This window comes from Triturus cristatus, chromosome 8, assembly GCF_964204655.1.
Source record: "Triturus cristatus chromosome 8, aTriCri1.1, whole genome shotgun sequence".
Taxonomy (NCBI): Eukaryota; Metazoa; Chordata; class Amphibia; order Caudata; family Salamandridae; genus Triturus; species Triturus cristatus.
In genome coordinates this window covers 1,634,665,542-1,634,684,651 of record NC_140591.1, presented here as the reverse complement: position 1 = coordinate 1,634,684,651, position 19,110 = coordinate 1,634,665,542, and positions in this window count along the sequence as shown.

Here is a 19,110-nt window from a genome sequence, read left to right as displayed (position 1 = left end):
GTTCATATTTCATTTATTGTGCTAAAATGTTTTTTTCCACACAGTAGATTTGCTAAAAAAAAAAAAAAAAAGACTCTGTTGCCGCATGAGCATTGATATATATATATGTAAAAAAATAATAATGATATATATATATATATAATAAATAGACAGAATAATCTCTAAAGTATGGAAAAGTGAGGTTATCAACGGAGTGTGAGTTCACAACCTAGTTCCATTATATCAAATTAAAGGTAATTACTACAAAGTAAGTGTAAAAGGAAATACAATATTAAAAAAAAAGGAAAATAAATGCAGTTTGATCCTCCGGCAAAGTTCTTACAAAGTAAGGGAGAACCACCATTACCATGGGCAAGATGGAAAGAGGAGTTTATAAACTATATGAAGTCAATAGACGGAGAAAGGATGGGGGCAGAAAGGAAGAAAAGCATTTTACTGCATTGTCTAGGATCAGAAGGATAGATGGTTTTTGGGACATTGCCGGAGATTACTATGGTAGAGAATGCAGAAGCCACTAATGTATACAGAGAAGCATTAATGAGAATGGAGAAAAGGTTTAAACCTACGAGTAATATAGCTCTGAATAGATTTAAATTTCACACAAGGAAACAGGAAGAAAATGAATCATTTGATGACTTTTTAACATCATTACGATCCCTAAGTTTACACTGTAACTTTGGAAACATTTCAGATGAAATGATAAGGGATCAAATAGTAGTTCATGTTAGATGCAAAAAAACGCAGGAACAACTATGGGTGATGGGTGACCCTAAGCTCTTAGAAGCCATTTCAACAGCAAAGGCTTGTGAACAAACTGAGAAATGGATGCATACAGTTAAGAACATCAATACTAAAAATGATAAAGCAGAAGAAATATGCACAATAAAACATCAGGATGAGGAAAAAATGTTTCACAAGGTGTAAACCAGGTTCTATCTCGTAATTCAATATTCAAGGATAAAAAGAAATTTATGGGTAATGAAAGAAATTTGTCTTGCTACAGATGTGGAAATAGAAACCACATGGCTTCCTTTGGTGGATGTCCAACAATCAAAAGAGAGTGTAATAATTGCGGAAGAATTGGACATTTCGCAAGTATGTGTAGAGATCAAAGGAAAAATGCGTCTCAATTTTGGCCAAGAATTTCATGCATGACAGGTAGTTCCGACAAAGAGATGTGTTCACGAACAAGGGGAACTCCCGTAGACAACTCAGAAAATGCTGGATTTGTGGTGTCGGTGATGGATACCATAGGAAAAATTGAGGTGTCAGATAACGCAGAGTTTTCCAACCAGGTAATGTGTATTGTTCAGGTGGCTAATGTGGATCTTAGTCTCATGGCGGACTCGGGTTCACCATGGACTATTATTTCCAAGCAATATTTTGAAGAAAAACTTAGCGGAAAATTTGACATCAATACAATTTTTCCATCTAATATAAATCCATTAAGCTATGATGGCTCACGCATTGACATGGTGGGCTATTTTGAAACGGGGTTGTATTTTAAAAATAGAAGTGCGAACATATATCTATATGTTGCAGTAAAAGGTATTAATGTTCTGGGTTGGAGGGACCAATGGAAACTTGGTATAATCTTAAATCCTAGACTTAAAGATCCGGTTGTATTAGATGAGTCTTTTTGCATTAATCACATTTCAGTTACAGGTACTGAGGACATGGAAAAGGTGTTAAAAGATGCTTTTAAGGATGTATTTTCTGACTCCTTGGGCAAACTTAAAGATTACTCTCATCAAATCAGACTAAAAAATGATGTTACACCAATAAGACAGAAAATCAGACCAGTGCCAATCAACATAAGGGAAGAACTTAAGGATATGTTGACAGATTTAGTGAAAGAAGGTATCATCGAGCCTATTGAGTCATCTGAATGGGTTTCACCCATAGTTTTGGTCCGTAAACCTGATAAAATATTGAGACTATGTGTGGATTTAAGAGCATTAAACGCAGGGATTATTGTAGACTGTCACCCATTGCCGAACATTAAGGAGGTAGTTTCTATGTTAGAAGGCGCAAAGGTTTTTTCAACGTTGGATTTGAGATCAGCATACCATCAGGTGCCTTTGACAGAGGATTCAAAAATGTTAACAGCATTTATAACTCCACAGGGCCTATATCAGTACACTAGAATGCCCTTTGGTTTAGCCTCTGCGGCTTCTGTATTTCAAAGAATCATGTTCAATATTTTTAGACACCTTGATAATTTGGTCAAATGTTTCCAGGATGATATTCTGATTTTTTCAGCAAATGATCAGGATCACCTCAAACATTTGTCTGAAGTATGTAGAAGATTAAAAGAGAATGGTTTGACACTGAAAGCTCACAAATGCAAAATGTTTAAAAAAAGCGTAGAATATTTGGGCCATTCTCTGAGTGGGGATGGTGTTGTACCTAAAAAATCTAACGTGGAGGGTATTTTAAATGCACCAGCTCCGAAAAACAGAGAGCAATTACTATCTTTTGTGGGCATGTGTGAATATTATTCTAAGTTTGTAACCAATTTTGCAACAAACATGGAGCCATTAAGAATACTGTTAAGACAGAATGCTGTATTTGAATGGTCAGAACTACAACAGAATGCATTTTCTGATATCAAACAGGAGATTGTGAATGCTCCCACCCTAAAGCCGTTTTGTATGAAGAAACACTGTATAATCACTGTAGACGCCAGTTTGTATGGCATAGGGGGAGTTTTGTCGCAAAAAAAGTGAAAAGGAAGAGTGGAATGTCTGTTTTGCATCGAGAACTCTAAATGAGACTGAAAGGCGTTATGCAGTTATAGAAAAAGAGTTACTTGCGTGTGTTTGGGCAATAGAACACTATAGAAATTACATTTGGGGTACCAGTTTCACTCTGAGAACAGATCATAAGCCCTTAGTTAATATACTTTCACCAGGTGGAGGCTGGAAGTCGACCGCAAGAATTGCTAGGTTAACTTCTAGGTTACAAGAATATTGTTTTGTTACAGAATTCGTACCAGGAAAAAAAAATGTTACGGCGGACTTTATGTCACGTCATCCATGTATGTCAAATGATAAAGGAAAAGAGGAGGATTTAGATATTGTCACCTCTATTCAAGACGTGGTTGTTGGAGCTTTTTTGGATATTTCAGAGGAAGCATGGAAAGACAGTGAAAGAAATGATTTGTTATGGCAATCTGTAAAAAGGTTTATGTTGGAAGGGTGGCCTAAAAAAAATAATGTTTCTGAAGAACTCATGCCTATTTATAAGGTTGCAGAAGAGTTAAAGTTGGATGGTGATTTTATTTACAAGGATGGGAAATGTATACCACCATTTGGTGTGCGAGAGACTATTCTCAAATTAGTTCATAGTTCTCATCCAGGCATGTCTGCTATGAAACGCTTGATTAGAAACTACTTTTGGTGGCCAGGAATGGATCGGATGGTAGATCGTGTAGTTAGGGAATGTGAGAATTGTTGTTCCATTGATAAGATGCTTAGGGTTGTGGTACCTCCACTCAAGAGTATGGAGTGGCCAGAAGAACCCTGGAAGAAATTGTCATTTGATATATCTGGTCCCTTTTCAAACTTATCGTTTGATTCACGATATGCTTTTGTATTAGTGGATTATCATTCAAAATGGCCAGAGGTCAAGTTGGTTCAGATGGCTACCACCAGTAAAGTTTTGGATTTCTTTAAGGAAGTTTTTGCTAGGGAAGGTTGCCCTTCAGAAATTGTCACAGATAATGGGGTTCAACTTATTTCTAACGATATGGAAGAATACCTCAAAGGTCATAGCATATAACACATCACAATATCCTTATATTCACCACACGAAAATGGTCAGGTTGAACGCTTTAATCGCGTTTTGAAAAGTTACATTTCTGAAGTGACTAAGGAAAAAGAGGATTGGAAAAATGTGTTAAGGGAAAGATTGTGGATGTATAGAATCACACCACCTTCTACCACTGAAGTTAGTCCATTTCGTCTGCTGAAGGGCAGAGATCCAGCTTCTGATATGTGTCCGTGGTGGATTAAAGAAAAAAGTAAAAATAACATAAGGTCTGACCTTAACAAAATGGATATCAGTTTAAAGGTAAAAAATAAACAAAGAAAGAACAAATTGTGGTATGACAAGAAGTGGAATACTAAACAACATCATTTTAGGGTAGGAGAATGGGTGAGAATTAAGAAACCAGGTTTGTTGGGTAAGTGTATGAGTAAATTTTATAGACCAAATCCAATCCAAAACAGCTTTATTCGACATAAGTCATAAAAGCGATACAAAACAGGTACAGGTACAAAACACACAAGTAAATTAACAAAGAGACGATATAAAATTGATACTATTTAAAATATTTACAATTTTAAAAAAATGCATATAATACAAAATAAAATCATTGTGGGTTACATCCAGGGCAATTAACACTTTGCTAGCTAATACTCTTAATTCTTATAACCCATGCCCACCCCAGAAATTTAGCAACGGCCACAACAATTACCGGGTCAGTGCAGGTACGAAGGAGTCTTCCTGCTTCAACACTCCGTCTAGTACCCAGTAGTTTACAAACAGGTCTCAACCATACACGCCTAGGGGCCGCATAGGCAGGGCAAGCAAAAAACATGTGTGCTAAAGTTTCCATCTGGGATTTGCAGAAAGGACATGAGTTGCTACTCGTGGACTCCCACCGGGCTACAAAAGAGTTTAGGGGCAACGCTCCCACCCGCATCTGGAAAAATAGTTTCCTATCTAGTACTTTGGTAACAAGATCCCAGAAATTTTCTAGTCTTGGTACAGTTTTAATGCTCAAGAATGCATCAGTTGGGGGGAGGAGCCTAGCGCTTGACCAAGATGGCCGCGTGAGCTCAGAGCTCCCGAGACCCTCGCGCCCTCGGTCGACTATCCTGTCTCTAATCCTGATGGTATGCATGGCATCGTGTTGCTGAGTTGGCAGGGAGCTGATTGATGCCACCCGTGGTCGGATCGCCCATCGGGAACTGGACTTATGCCTGGCGGAGGATCGCGGCCTGACCCCCGGTGATGCCAGGGGCCGGAGTTGGCAGGAAGCCCGGCTCCTGGTTGATCAACAACGGCCAGGCGAGGCGTGAACGGTCGGACGGAGGTCCCCGCTCTTTCACTTTCGATTTCGTTTCCTTTGTCTGCCCGGACACTGGAGAGCTCGGGGTGGCTTTATTACCCCTGGGACGCTCTGCGGGCTGCTCTGGCAGCATAAGGCTGAACTGTACACTCCTTCTCCCTCTCTCAGAGAGGGATCAGCCTTGACTGCATGGGCCTGCCCGGAGCCCATTATGTCGGGCAAGGCGGAAGGGGATCGGCTGAAGACTAAGACTACCAGGCGGGGACCGTATACCCAAGCCAACAGCATGGACCGCTACGCTCTCCAGAAAGCGTCACCGAGTGGATCGAGCCAGGTGCCGGAGGCCCAAAAGGTGGACTCGCCTGTGGCGCCGGAGCTCTCCCTTCAGGACGTTATGGGCGCGCTCGACGGGATGCAGACCTCGATGGGGAGACAGTTCGAGGCCCTGGCGCATAAGGTGGATGCCATCCTGGTGGATGTCAACCTGATCCGTTCGGACCTGGGCAAGACGAACGAGCGTGTTAAGAGCCTGGACCTTAAGACCACGGGCCTCACTGACGATGTTGCGGAGCTTCAGATCGAGGTCCGTAAGCTAAGGACCGAGAGTGACCTCGTCGCCCGCCGGCTGGAGGATTTCGAGAGCCGGGCCAGGCGCAACAACGTGCGCGTCATCGGGGTCCCGGAGTCCTCGGATGAGGCTTCGGTGGACCTGCTCGTCGAGGATTTGGTCCTTAATCATCTAAAGCCGAGGGGCCTTGGAAAGTTCTTTGCTGTGGAGAGGGCCCATAGGGTGCCGGGTGGGCGACCCACGGCGGGTGCCCCGCCAAGGCCGATTGTCGCCCGGCTCTTCCATTTCCGAGACCGGGACGCTATCCTGCAAGCATCGAGGGTGGCGGGCCCCGTTCCCTTCCAGAATGCATCGGTAAACTTTTATCCGGACTTCACCCAGCAGGTGCAGAGACAGAGACAGAGTTTCCTAGGGGTGAAGCGGAGGCTTCGGGAACTGGATCTGAAGTATGCCATGCTTTTCCCTGCCAAACTACGGGTGGTGCACGAAGACCGGACATTCTTCTTTGACTCTCCTGTTATGGCCGACGAATGGCTGGACGCTTTGCCCCGGCGTAGGACGGGTGCCGACACGGCCGAGCATGGAGATAGTGGCCGGGATGGACAGGGCTGACATCTTCGTGCCGACCTGACTTGCTTTGGCTACACTTGGGAACTTGACATGAGTGCAGTAACTGTGGAGGGTTGCGGGAGGACGAGGGGTGCTCTTTTCCTCCCATAGGGTACTTTTTGTAGGTTTTTTTGGTTTTATGGGGCGACAGGCACACTGCGAGTTGGGGGGGCTTTGTAAGCTGCTGCAGGGGTGCAGGGTGGGGGGAGTTGCGGGGATTTGGAGTTTGTTGTTGGGGGGTTTATTTCTGCAAGGCATGATGATTATCCTCAGGACTGTTCCATGGTGGCTCCTCGGGTGTGGGGTGGGCCTCTTTCCGTTTGAGGATGGGGGGTAGAGGCTTAAATGTTATAAGCTGGAATGTTAATGGTTTGGGGGATCGTATCAAGAGGGGGATTGTTTTGCAATTTCTGAAACGCTCGATGCCTGATGTCGCCCTGCTGCAGGAGACGCACCTCATAGGCAATACGTGCTATGCCTTGAATAGGAAGGGGTATAAATTTGTTGCACACTCGGGATTCTCTTCTGGGTCCAGGGGTGTGGGTATCCTGGTCAGGACATCGTTGCCTTTTGAGGTGGACTCCACCATTGTTGACGATAGGGGGAGGTTTGTGGCGGTAGCGGGGCGGTGGGAAGGAAGAATTTTGGTTTTGGTTTCGGTCTATGTCCCGCCTGCCCTGCAGGCCTCCACATTTGCAGATCTGGGCAGGGCTTTGTTGACTCTCCCGGGGGGTACGCTGGTAGTGGGAGGGGATTTCAACGCTGTTGGCTCCGGACTGTTGGATAGATACCCGCCCAGGGATACAGGGGGGGCTCAGAAATGGCTTCCAGACTTCCTGGACACGTTTGGTCTTATAGACTGCTGGAGGCTCCGGCACCCCACACAGAGTCAATACACATTTCACTCCGGTGTGCATGGTAGCCTCTCCAGGATTGACTACCTGCTCACTCTGGCCGCACACGCCCCGTTGGTGTCCGAGGCGAGGCACATGGCACGTGGTATCTCTGACCACTCACCAGTGTGGATCGGCTGGATCTAGGTCGGGAGGGAGGAGGGAGGGTGGCTCCCATTAACCCATGGTACTTCCGAGACCCCAAGATGCGCAGCGCCCTGGTAAAGAAGGTAGATAGTTACTTCAAAGAAAATCTGGGTACCGTGGACTCGGCGGTGTCGCTGTGGGAAGCTTTTAAGACCGTGCTTCGGGGGGAAGCCCTCTCCCTGGTGGTGGCTGCCAAGAGTCGGAGGGATGGCGAGGTACGGCAGGTAGAGGAGGAGATCGCGGCCCTTGAAGGGGCTATGGAGGAGGGGGTTACGGAGTCCTCGCTGCATGAGCTTTGCCTGAAGCAGACGGAATATAGGGACCTGGTGACGGACGCCGCTAAGACCCTCAGTAGGGAACAACAGGGCCGCCTGTATGACGTTGGTGATAAGGCAGGGAAACTCCTGGCGTGGTTGGACAGGAAAGAACGGGTCAATAGAGTGGTGCCGGAGTTGATGGGTGAGAACGGGGAGGCGATAGTGGAACCTGAGGGGATTGTGAAGTGTTTCGCGGAGTACTTTCGTGGGGTTTATTCCTCTGTATCGGACAGGCCGCCCGAGGACTCGGCTGATCTCCTCCGTGATATCGAGCTGCCCTGCCTCTCTGACATAGACAGGGACGATTTGGATGGTGACATAACGGTCGACGAGGTGGCGGGGGCTATCCGTGCGTTACACTCGGGTAAGGCCTCTGGACCGAACGGATTGCCGATAGATCTCTATAAGCTGTTCCCGGATAGAGTTGCCCCCCACCTGCGCACCATGTTTTTGGAGGCGCGGGGGGATGGGATCCTTCCGTTGGATCAGCGGCTGGCGTCGATTGTGGTCATACATAAAGAGGGTAAGCCTCGGGATAGGTGCGCCTCCTATCGGCCCATCTCGCTCCTCAACGCTGAGCCGAAAATTCTGGCTAAACTCCTGGCGACCCGTTTGATTAGAGTACTTGGCGACTTGGTCCACCCTGATCAATCCGGCTTCATCCCGCACCGAAACACGGCACTAAACCTTAGGCGTCTTCATGGCGTCATCGCCAGGGCGGACACGCTGCAGGAACCGGCGATCGTGGCGTCCCTTGACGCCACGATGGCCTTTGACACGGTGGAATGGGCATACTTATGGGCCGTGCTGGCTAAGTTTGGTTTTGGACGCGGTTTTGTGAGTTGGGTTAGGTTGCTGTACGAGGGGCCGCTAGCGAATGTGGTGGTGAATGGTCGGGCATCTACTCCGTTTCAGCTTGGTAGGGGTACTCGGCAGGGTTGCCCCCTGTCGCCGTTGTTGTTTGCCCTCGCCCTTGAACCGTTGGCTGCGTGGATACGTTGGCACCCGGAAATACGGGGCCTCCGGTGGTCGCCCGACCACGAGGACCGTATCTCGCTCTATGCCGATGATATCCTGTTATACCTTGCCTCACCTAAGAAGTCGCTTATTGTGGTTTGTGACGTACTTGCATCATTCGGAAGGAACTCGGGGCTCGTCATTAATTGGGGCAAATCGTACTTGTACGTTCTTAGTGGCAAGGTCCCACCGATTCCTAGAACGTGTGCAATACAGGTCGCCCAGCAGGGTTTCGTGTACTTGGGGATTTTTATATCCATGGACCCTGCTGTGCGTTATGAGAAGAACCTGCTCCCCCCCCTGGCACGCTTGAGGCGCGATGTGGAAGGTTGGCGGCGGCTGCCGCTCTCCCTCGTTGGGCGTGCGGCCCTGTTCAAAATGATGTCTCTTCCCCGCTTCCTCTACGCCCTCCAGAACACCTTGGACTGGGTACCGGCCAAATACTTTCGGGAGGTCGAAGGCCTCCAACGGACGTTGCTGTGGGATGGGCGGCCGCGAATAGCCATCGCAAAATTGACGCTCCCCTGGTATGATGGGGGCATTGCGCTCCCAGACATCCGACGGTACTACTGGGCCACGCAGCTGAGCGCGATCAACCATGGGTTTTATGGCCCCGCCCTCAGCCCTGGATATGCCATGGACAGGTGGTTGCTACGTGGTGGCAACTACTACAGGGCGTTGTATTCACGGTCCCTGGATTCGTCCCTCACGGGGCCCACGGGTGTGGCGGTGCATGTGTGGAAGATGGCGACTGACTCGTTGGGCTGGAAGGACAGGCTCACCCTCGCTACCCCATTGTTTGAGTCAGAGAGGTTGGGGAGGCTCAGGCACACGAAGGGATTTGACAAGTGGGACCTGATAGGTATATCCAAAGTGGGAGATGTGCTACATAAGGGGAAGGTCAAGTCCTTTGAGGAGTTGCAGACTGAGTATGAGCTGGGGCCCTCCGAGTATTTTAGGTATATCCAGCTGCGCCACGCCCTCCGATCAGTCCTCGTGGAGGGTGAGAAGGTGCCGGAGTCCTCTCCCCTTGAGGACCGAGTCCTGGATGGTCACATGCCCGAGAGCACGATCTCGCTAATATACAAGAAACTGATTAACGTCCGGGCAGACATGCTCTCGGGGCTGAGAGAACAGTGGACTAGGGATGGCCTTGAGTTGGATAATGAGGACTGGCAGTCAGCGGTTTCTTCCCCTAAGGAGGTTGCGATCCCGTCGCGCCTGAGGCTGGTGCAGCTTAAGATACTGCACCGGGTCTATGTGACGGGACCGCGGCTGGTCCACATGGGATTCTCGGAGGACGGCCTGTGCAGGAGGGGATGTGGTTTGGTGGGCACTTTCCTTCACATCATCTGGGAGTGTGGTGTCATTGTGGAGTTCTGGAGGAGAGTCCATGCAGTTATGGGGGAGGTGACGGGCATTGCTGTGCAGCCGGAGGCGCGGTGTTGCCTCCTGAACGTCTGGGGGCCCACTGACCTTGATGAGGCGCAGACCCAATGGGTGGCCCTGGGTAACATGATCGCCAAAAGGGACATTGCACGTTTGTGGGGCTCCTCGGGGCCCCCTACACTGACCGCGTGGAAAGAGAACATGGACTGGAGCATGTTTAGGGAGAAGACGGTCTATTGCTCCAGAGGTCGCCCCCGGAAATGGCACGCCATCTGGGGGCGGTGGAACCAATACAGGGGGGGAATATGTCTTGCCCCTGATCTGGACCCGCCCGAGGAACAGCTTTCCCCCTGACCCTCTTTCCAGCATAGTTCGGTTTTAGGTACCGTTTTGGGCTTCTGCTGTCCCCCTTCTTCCTCCGTACATTGTCTTGTAATTAGTAGAAGAGTGGGGTCCGGCCTCCCCTGGGGGCTTTCACCATGGGTTTTCACTGTTTCTTGCCTTGCTGGGGTTTGTTGTGAGTTTTTCTGTGTTTATTTAAAATTGGACCTTTGCGCTAATCCTTGTACTGTATTGGGGACACATCACTGTTTCTGACTTTCCATGCTGCCGAACCTCCGGGCTGTCGGCTGAATAGCTGTGTCCTGGCTTTTGAAATAAAGGTTTTTCAAAAAAAAAAAAAAAAAAAAAAGAATGCATCAGTTAGCGAAAGGGATTTAGTTTCGTGAAATACCTTGGCATTTACCAACTCCCAGTATTTCTCTTTCAAGAGAGCTTTAGATGGGAAGGTAGCAGCCAGAGGGTTCTCCCAAAGATCGCTCATCCCTAGAGCCTCAAGCGATTTTCTGGTCTCATTAAGCCAAGCAATCTTCCGAGAGCCCACCAAAGACATTATGTCAAGAAAGCCCTCCGCATACTGAGCTAAATCCGGAGTGGTCCATAGGCGACGCCAGTAAAGAATGGGTCGAAGCCTGGCTACATCGGCTATTGAGTTCTTGCCAAGGTTGTATCTTAAGGGATCTATAGGTGTGCTCTGTGGGAGAGAGGTAATACTACGCAAGAACCTGTTTTACGAGATGGTTAAGGAAGACAGGTTCTCGTAACCCCACAGTTCAGCCCCGTATAGAGCCAAACTCACGGCTTTGGCACTGTAGACCTGCAGCACAGGTCTAATAGGCTTCGAAGGAGACTTCTTAAATACGCCAGCTAGTGCTCCAGCAAGCTGTCTATGTTTTAGGGTAGACAAATCTCTCTGCAATTTCCACGAGAAGTTATTTTGGATGTTAACACCTAGATAGTTAAAAGCCTGTACTTGTTCTAGAGGATTTTTGAACAAAACAAAATTATTTGTAAAAGATTTATGTTGCCTAAATACCATGAGCTTATTTTTTTTAATGTTTACTTCAAGGCCACGGTCAACACAGAAGGTCTCAAAGATATCTAATGAACGCTGGAGTCCGCAAGGTGTTTTAGCAATTAAAAGCGTATCATCAGCGAACATTAGAATAGGGACCTTGGAGTTGCCAAGAATGGGAGCATCGACTTGGGCTTTCAAAAGACGATCCGCAATATCATTAATATATAGGGAAAATAAAGTTGGAGCCATTGCACAGCCTTGCCTAACACCTCTTTGGACAGGGAAGTCCTCAGTCGTTAATCCCTGGCCTCCCCATCTAATTCTGGCAGAGTTATCCGTGTGCAGCCTCTGGATTAAGGACAACAAGCCGCCGTGGAGCCCTAGATCTTTCAAAGTCAACCAGAGTTTGGGACGAGGGACTAAATCAAAGGCCACCCTTAAGTCCACAAACACCGCATACAGATTCCCCTTACCCAGGACAACCGTCTTCCAATAAAGGAGGATAAAGCGGAATACTTGGTCGATAGTACTAGTGAACTGGCGAAATCCTGCCTGGAATGAAGATAAAATGTTGTTTGACGCTATCCAGAGGTGAACACGGTTTAAGATCAATCTGCCAGTGATCTTCTGGATAGCGTAATGGGCCGATAACTCTGAGGAAGCGAGCGGTCCCCCTTTTTGAACACCGGGATTATTTCCGCCGCTTTCCATGAGTTAGGGATTGGGGCACCATGTGCCATCGCATTAGCGATCAACTGTATGTATCTCCCCCATCTAAGCTTGTCATACAGGAAGACATCCGCAGGGACACCGTCCGGGCCAGGGGCTTTACCAGAGGCCACTCCAGCGAGTGCTAAATCCACCTCTGAACTAGAAAAATCATCTTCAGGTTTAAACAACTGGTGGGGCCCCTGACTTGCAGAAGGAACAGTGGGAGAGGCATACTGCGGTTTAAAGTACTCAACCCACTTCTCTTGTGAGACATTATTTTGGGGACACTCAGGCTGACCACCAGATCCCCACTTTACAATACTCCAGAATAATTTACTGTTATTCTGTAGGCTTGCTTCAAGGAGGCCCTCCCATTTTTTCCCGTCCCAATGGCGTTTAGCCCTAGCGACACAACTCTTATAAATGACTCGTCTGTGGCGAACCAGGGAAACATCCCCACCCTTCAAGGCTTTTCCAAGTAGTAGCCTAGCCTCCCTACATTCCTTCTTATACTTGGTCCTGCTTTGGCTTTGGTGAGGAAATGAGACTTCAGGCTGGCAAATAAGCTATCGTGAGCGGATGTTACATCCCTCAGATTCCCATCAGAGGCAAAAACTGACTCTATAGCAATGATGGAACCGTCCACCTCATCTATGATTCTTGATAAGGTGGCAGGGTTCCCCAAAAGACCAGACCATCTCAGACGGCACATATCATTAGATGACACCACCTCGGGAGGGCACAACTCCCCATCCTCTACAGGAGCACTATCTACCTTCCACCATCTATGAGATAAACAGAGAGGGTTATGATCGCTCTCAGGAAGGGACACTATCTTCATGTCAACGAGGGAGTGCCATAATTTCATGTCAGCCAAAATATAATCAATTCGACTCCTGCTCAACCCATTATCAAATGTGCAGGCGCCCTCTCGGTCACTAGGCAACCTACCATTCAGGGCCCTCAAGCCCCTCTCCATGCAAAGGGAATTGATCTGAATGAGAACTTCTGGCCACCTTGATAAAGGGGACAACTCCAGGGGAGGGATACCCCAACATAACTCTTCATTGTCCTGTAAATCCCACTTATTTTCAAGAAGCGGTTCGAACGTTACGTTGAAGTCACCTGCTATAACAATGAAGGTATCGGCTGAGTAGAGATTGAAAAGACGTAAGAGATCGTCAATGACCAAGGATTTAACACCCCTACAGCCCCTTTCATACACATTGTATATATCAATTTTACCCAATAATCCAAAATCTAGCCTCAACAGTTGAATGTCTCGATTTCCCATGTGGAGGAGCTTAGTATTCAGACACAATTCGCTTCTTAGCCAGATGGTTAGGCCCCCCGATGGACGCCCGTGGGACCCCTTGATTGCCGGGATGTGGAAGTTTAGGTAACCCATACAAAAGCCTGGCTCTAAGAACCAAGTCTCCTGGAATATACAGATGTCCATTGTGTTAATAAATGTGACCCAATCTGCAATAGCTAGCTTAGAATTTAGGCCAGCAATATTCCAAGAACATAAGGAGCCACCAGACAGGGAGTGGCCAACAGTTTCAGAGATGGTGAGTTGCGGGTCTGCTAGAAAGCCACTGATGGATGGGTCAAGCCCCTGGCATAATTCCGGGGCAGAAATAGAATGGCAGGTGTTGAGAGCTACAGGCACTTGGTACACAGGGATAGAATAAGGATCAGTACAAGGGCCGGCCATAATAGCCTCTTGATTCTCAATGTCCACAGCCCTTACACCTCTGACCCAATGACCAGCACCCCCCTCATTATGTAGTCAGTCGATATTATCCAGGGAAGAACCAACCACCACCCTGTCACTAGATTGACCACACTTAGTCCCCCCTAGATCGTGCGAGGGGTGACTTCGCAGTTGAATGGAAGAGCCTTCCGGGGCACTAGATCTAAATTCCAAGGATAGAAGGTTTTCTGCGAGGTAGTTGCTTTTAAGAGTTAATTCAATGCAATCGACTGGGACCCTAGATGAAGAAAGTCTAGTGGCTCTGGAGATATCTTCCCTGATGACTGAACGACATCCCCTCACATGTCTCAACCAATGGATCGCCTTGTTAGTCAGCGACTCAGGGGACTCCGTGCCACTATATATAGACAATTTAGGGACATTGGTCATAAAGATTTTATTAGGACAGTCGGCGGCATTACCCTTAGGTAGAACATTGCAAGCACCCCGACCAGCCAGAAGTTTGACAGAGTCGCTTCCCGCCCCCAGCCTCTTTGTACCATTTGTTCTATCCTGCAAGGTACTATTGGAATTAGCTAATGGTCGAGCCGAGGATTGGCTCGTACCAGCCTTAACAACATTACTATAGGTAACATTACCTTTAGGACAGGGGTTGGAAAGCCCTGGACTGACAGTCTGAATACCTAGTGGATGTACTGGAGCAGGTAGGGGGTAGTTGTAATAATACCAGGGGCGGGCGATGGAACAGCAGGGCGCAACTCAACTTTGCTAGTCAGAGACTCAATCACTATTTTCAATAAGCCAATTTCATCCCTCAGCGATTTAACCATTTTTATAAGATCATGTAAAGTATTGGCGGATAGCTCCCCAGGATTACCTAAGAGGAGTTTGGGGGAACACAACGAAGGTTCAGGTGGAACCACATTAATAACACCCTGCTCATTCATCAAAGGGGAAAACCTATTAAAACAAACAACAGTAGGAACACTGCTCCCAGAGTCAGCTACAGGAAACAAAAGAAGGTTATCCCCAACAACCGAACCCTCAGGTACAATCACTTTGCTGGCCCCCTTAGAAGCACTTAATGTGGGCTTACAGCGAAATATTTCCGGCACAATAAGTGCTGGTATAGGATTAGTAAGTCCAGAGTCAGCAGAGGATGAGGCGACAGCCTGACCATGGGCCGCCGAATGCTGGTCGCATCCCAAAATTGCCTCGCACTCCCCCACCAGGTCGCCAATACGTGTCAAAGCCCCCTCCGGATCGGGCTGTTTGGCAGCACGTCGAGTCTTTTTGAGTTTCCGTACTTTGGGCAAAGAGCAATTACCCCCTGGTCCCCCAGAACTCTCGACTAGCTTTCTCTTGCCCATTCAAGAGCAGGAGCAACAACGTTAGGGGAGACAACAGGGCACAACAGTATAGAGACACCACTCAAGATAACTAGTCACCTTATGATGAAGAACCACTCCACATCAGCTAGTCGGAAACAACCAAAAGGGGTGGCCCGGCCCGGCCTCTTCCGGCCCCTGACGGCCACAGACGGCCCGCCCTTTGCCCGGGCTTAGCCCGGCGCCGCCCGTGCGTCCCGCGATGCTGAGGGAGCCTCTCGCTTTTCTCCACCTCCGGGCACGAGAGTGGGGCGTGTCAGCCGCTGAGCAGCCTGGGAGCTGTAGTCTCCCCCTTCGGACCGCGCGGTGGAATGGAGCGGTGATGGAGGAGACACACAGCGTCGGGGGCCCAGGAGCGTTGGAGGAAGCAGGCACGCTCAGGAGCGCTGGAGGAAGCAGGTATGTGAAGGGTCGAGTGGCTGGTCGCAACTGGCAGCTCAGAGAAGTCTCCCGCTCCACCGAGGGAGCCTCTCGCTTTTCTCCGCCTCCGGGCGTGAGAGTGGGGCGTGTCAGCCGCTGAGCAGCCTGGGAGCTGTAGTCTCCCCCTTCAGACCGCGCGGTGGATTGGAGCGGTCACGGAGGAGACACACAGCGTCGGGGGCCCAGGAGCGTTGGAGGAAGCAGGCACGCTCAGGAGCGCTGGAGGAAGCATGTATGTGAAGGGTCGAGTGGCTGGTCGCATCTGGCAGCTCAGAGAAGTCTCCCGCTCCACCGAGGGAGCCTCTCGCTTTTCTCCGCCTCCGGGCACGAGTGTGGGGCGTGTCAGCCACTGAGCAGCCTGGGAGCTGTAGTCTCCCCCTTCGGACCGCGCGGTGGAATGGAGCGGTCACGGAGGAGACACACAGCGTCGGGGGCCCAGGAGCGTTGGAGGAAGCAGGCATGCTCAGGAGCGCTGGAGGAAGCAGGTATGTGAAGGGTCGAGTGGCTGGTCGCAACTGGCAGCTCAGAGAAGTCTCCCGCTCCACCGAGGGAGCCTCTCGCTTTTCTCCGCCTCCGGGCGCGAGAGTGGGGCGTGTCAGCCGCTGAGCAGCCTGGGAGCTGTAGTCTCCCCCTTCGGACCGCGCGGTGGAATGGAGCGGTCACGGAGGAGACACACAGCGTCGGGGGCCCAGGAGCTTTGGAGGAAGCAGGAACGCTCAGGAGCGCTGGAGGAAGCAGGTATGTTAAGGGTCGAGTAGCTGGTCGCAACTGGCAGCTCAGAGAAGTCTTGACTTCATGCAGCCTTTCATTTCATACGTCCTTTTCCCAACAAGATTGTCACTTTGTTCACATTACAAAATGCAATAACTCGCTTGACTTTTCCATCACGTCCCCGTGTTGCTTTGCTTTCTGTCCATTTTGCGCTGTTTACTGCCACCTAGTGTTCGTTTGTGTAAACCGGAGGAAAAGAAAAAATTTTATAGACCCATTAAGATCACTAAAATTTTCAGAAACTCTCTTATCACTCAAGATGGTAAGTTGTGGAACATCAGACGTGTTTCTAAGTGTCCTAAAAATTGTACTGCCAAGATCACATTACCATATACCAATTATGATGATATAAATGAAGATTGCTTGCTTCCGAGCACGTCCCATGATGTTCAAAGTAATGGTCATGATGCCACTTATGTATGTAATGATTCTGTTGCCAACAGGGTCAAGGACTCTACACATTTAAGATTTGTAAAAAGACTCGCAGCCTGCACTTTGCTGTTACACGTTCTGAGGACGGGTTGGGGGCAGTGGATTCCAAGAATATTGGAATTCCTGATACTTGTGTGCTCGTATTACGGAGCCGTCATTTCGGTCACCTGCATTGTACAGCTACCCATGCTGTCGTGGTGACTCTTCCTGTTTCGAACTCGAATATTAGACGAAGCCATATTATATTCTTATTATTGATATACTTACCATCTGTTTGTGAATATATATTCTTCACATGTGCGGGATACCATTACGTTGCTTCCTTAACTACGTTGACTGTTCTAACAGAAGCCTGTTTTTTGCCTTGAAGAAGTTCCAGTGTGGAACGAAACGCGTTGGCTACGAGTCTTTTTACAAGAAAATTAAAAGAATATTTCAAAGATATTGTTTGGACCTGGACTTCTTACTGGTGCACCTTCCTCTTTTGTTCTATTTTCATATAACTGGTCCCCAGTGGAGTTGATCTACGGCGTGCTCCTGGAAGATTTGTGCACAGGAACTGAACTTTTAACAAAAAAAATTTAGGATTTAAAGTGCTTAACTTATGGTCAGCCGTAGCTTGTTCTTTTGCTTAAAACATTTAAGATTTGTACCTACAAAACTCTTCGATTATGTTACGTAGACTAGCTATGATATTTGTGTTATTTATTTATTTTTCTTTATGCCCTCTTTTGTCTTCATTTTATATAAGGGAGATATGTTACATTTTCAATATGCTATGTACTTTTACTTGTCATCATTCAGTCTGTGTTCGGATTCCAGCAGAACACGGTTTTAGAATGATGACCTTGCAGGCACTCAGTTGCGCTGTTGTGCTCTGTAGGACGTACATGTGTGTTGCTGTGCTGCGATATTTTGACATTAAATAATCTAATCTTATCTGGCTAACATGGATTCTTATAGTCTCTCTAATCATTTTTCGGTGGAGCATGCCCATCGAGTACCCAGGGGCCACTACAACCAGGTGAGCCCCCCGTCCCATACTAGCGAGGATCTTTAATTTTAGGGACAGAGATGTAATATTACAGACGGCCCGCTCGGCCCCTCCATTATATATATTTTTATAAACAATTTTATTGAGTTTAGACATGATAAAAAGACCAGCAAATTAGCACAGTACAGTAATAAGAAGAAATCCCACATTTGATTAGATGGTAAACCATTGTACCTCATGACTTTGGGAGGTCCCACGTAGCACATACAGTCAAGCAAGCAAAACAAAGTCACGCTATTTGACCCATCCATTTGCCCCAGACCATACAGAATTACTTGCGCTTCATATAGGGTCACACAATGAGAGGTAGTGAAATAAATACCTGCCTGTCAAAGGTGTTTGCCTGGTTTCGGCAAAATTATTTGCTTTGCAACACAGAAAAATCTGAAATCATCTTTTTTGGTCATAACCCGGGAGAGGAATGGCGCAAATGGTGGCCCCAAAACTTGTCCCCCATATAAGCCCAGTCAGCACCGTAAAAAGCCTTGGAGTTAAAATGGACACTGATATGTCCACGAAGTCCCAAGTGCAAACTGTGACTGGCACTTGTTTTGGCCTTCTGAAAATGATGAGGAACTTCCTCCCCCTACTCTTAATTGAGCACAGAAAAACAGCCCTGGTCACATCAAAGTTGGACTATGCTAACGTTTTGTACCTCGGCCTCCCTGATTATTTATTAGGACGCCTGCAGATGGTACAAAACGCGGCGGCCAGGGCCGTCCTTATGGTCGGCCCCAGGACACATATGACTCCTCACTTAAAGTTCCTGCACTGGCTTCCGGTGCGGAAGAGGGTTGACTTTAAAGCCCTGGTGCCAACCTTTAAGGCATTTCACAACATAGGGGCCCCTTACATTAGCAACAGAATTCAGCACTATGCCCCATCCAGAACCTTGAGGTCTTCAACCCTCCAACTGTCGATCGTGCTGACGTTCAATCGTTCTCGCATGGGGGTCTCTCCTTTCAAGTAGTGGCCACCAAACTATGGAACAGCCTACCGTCTTCTATGAGACAGATACAGGATCTCCTCAGCTTCAGGAGAAATCTTTAAACTTGGCTTTCCCAACATTAATGGAGTCGTAAAGGCAGGTGCAGTCAGTGCTGTGTTAAAAGGATCTTTTAGCGCCGGGAAACTCTTTAGAGTAGCCGTACGCTTTACAAATACCCAGTAACATTACAAAGGGGCTTTTCCTGTGTGGCACACCAGTCTACCCCCTCACGCCACTTCCTGATGCTAGGCGGAG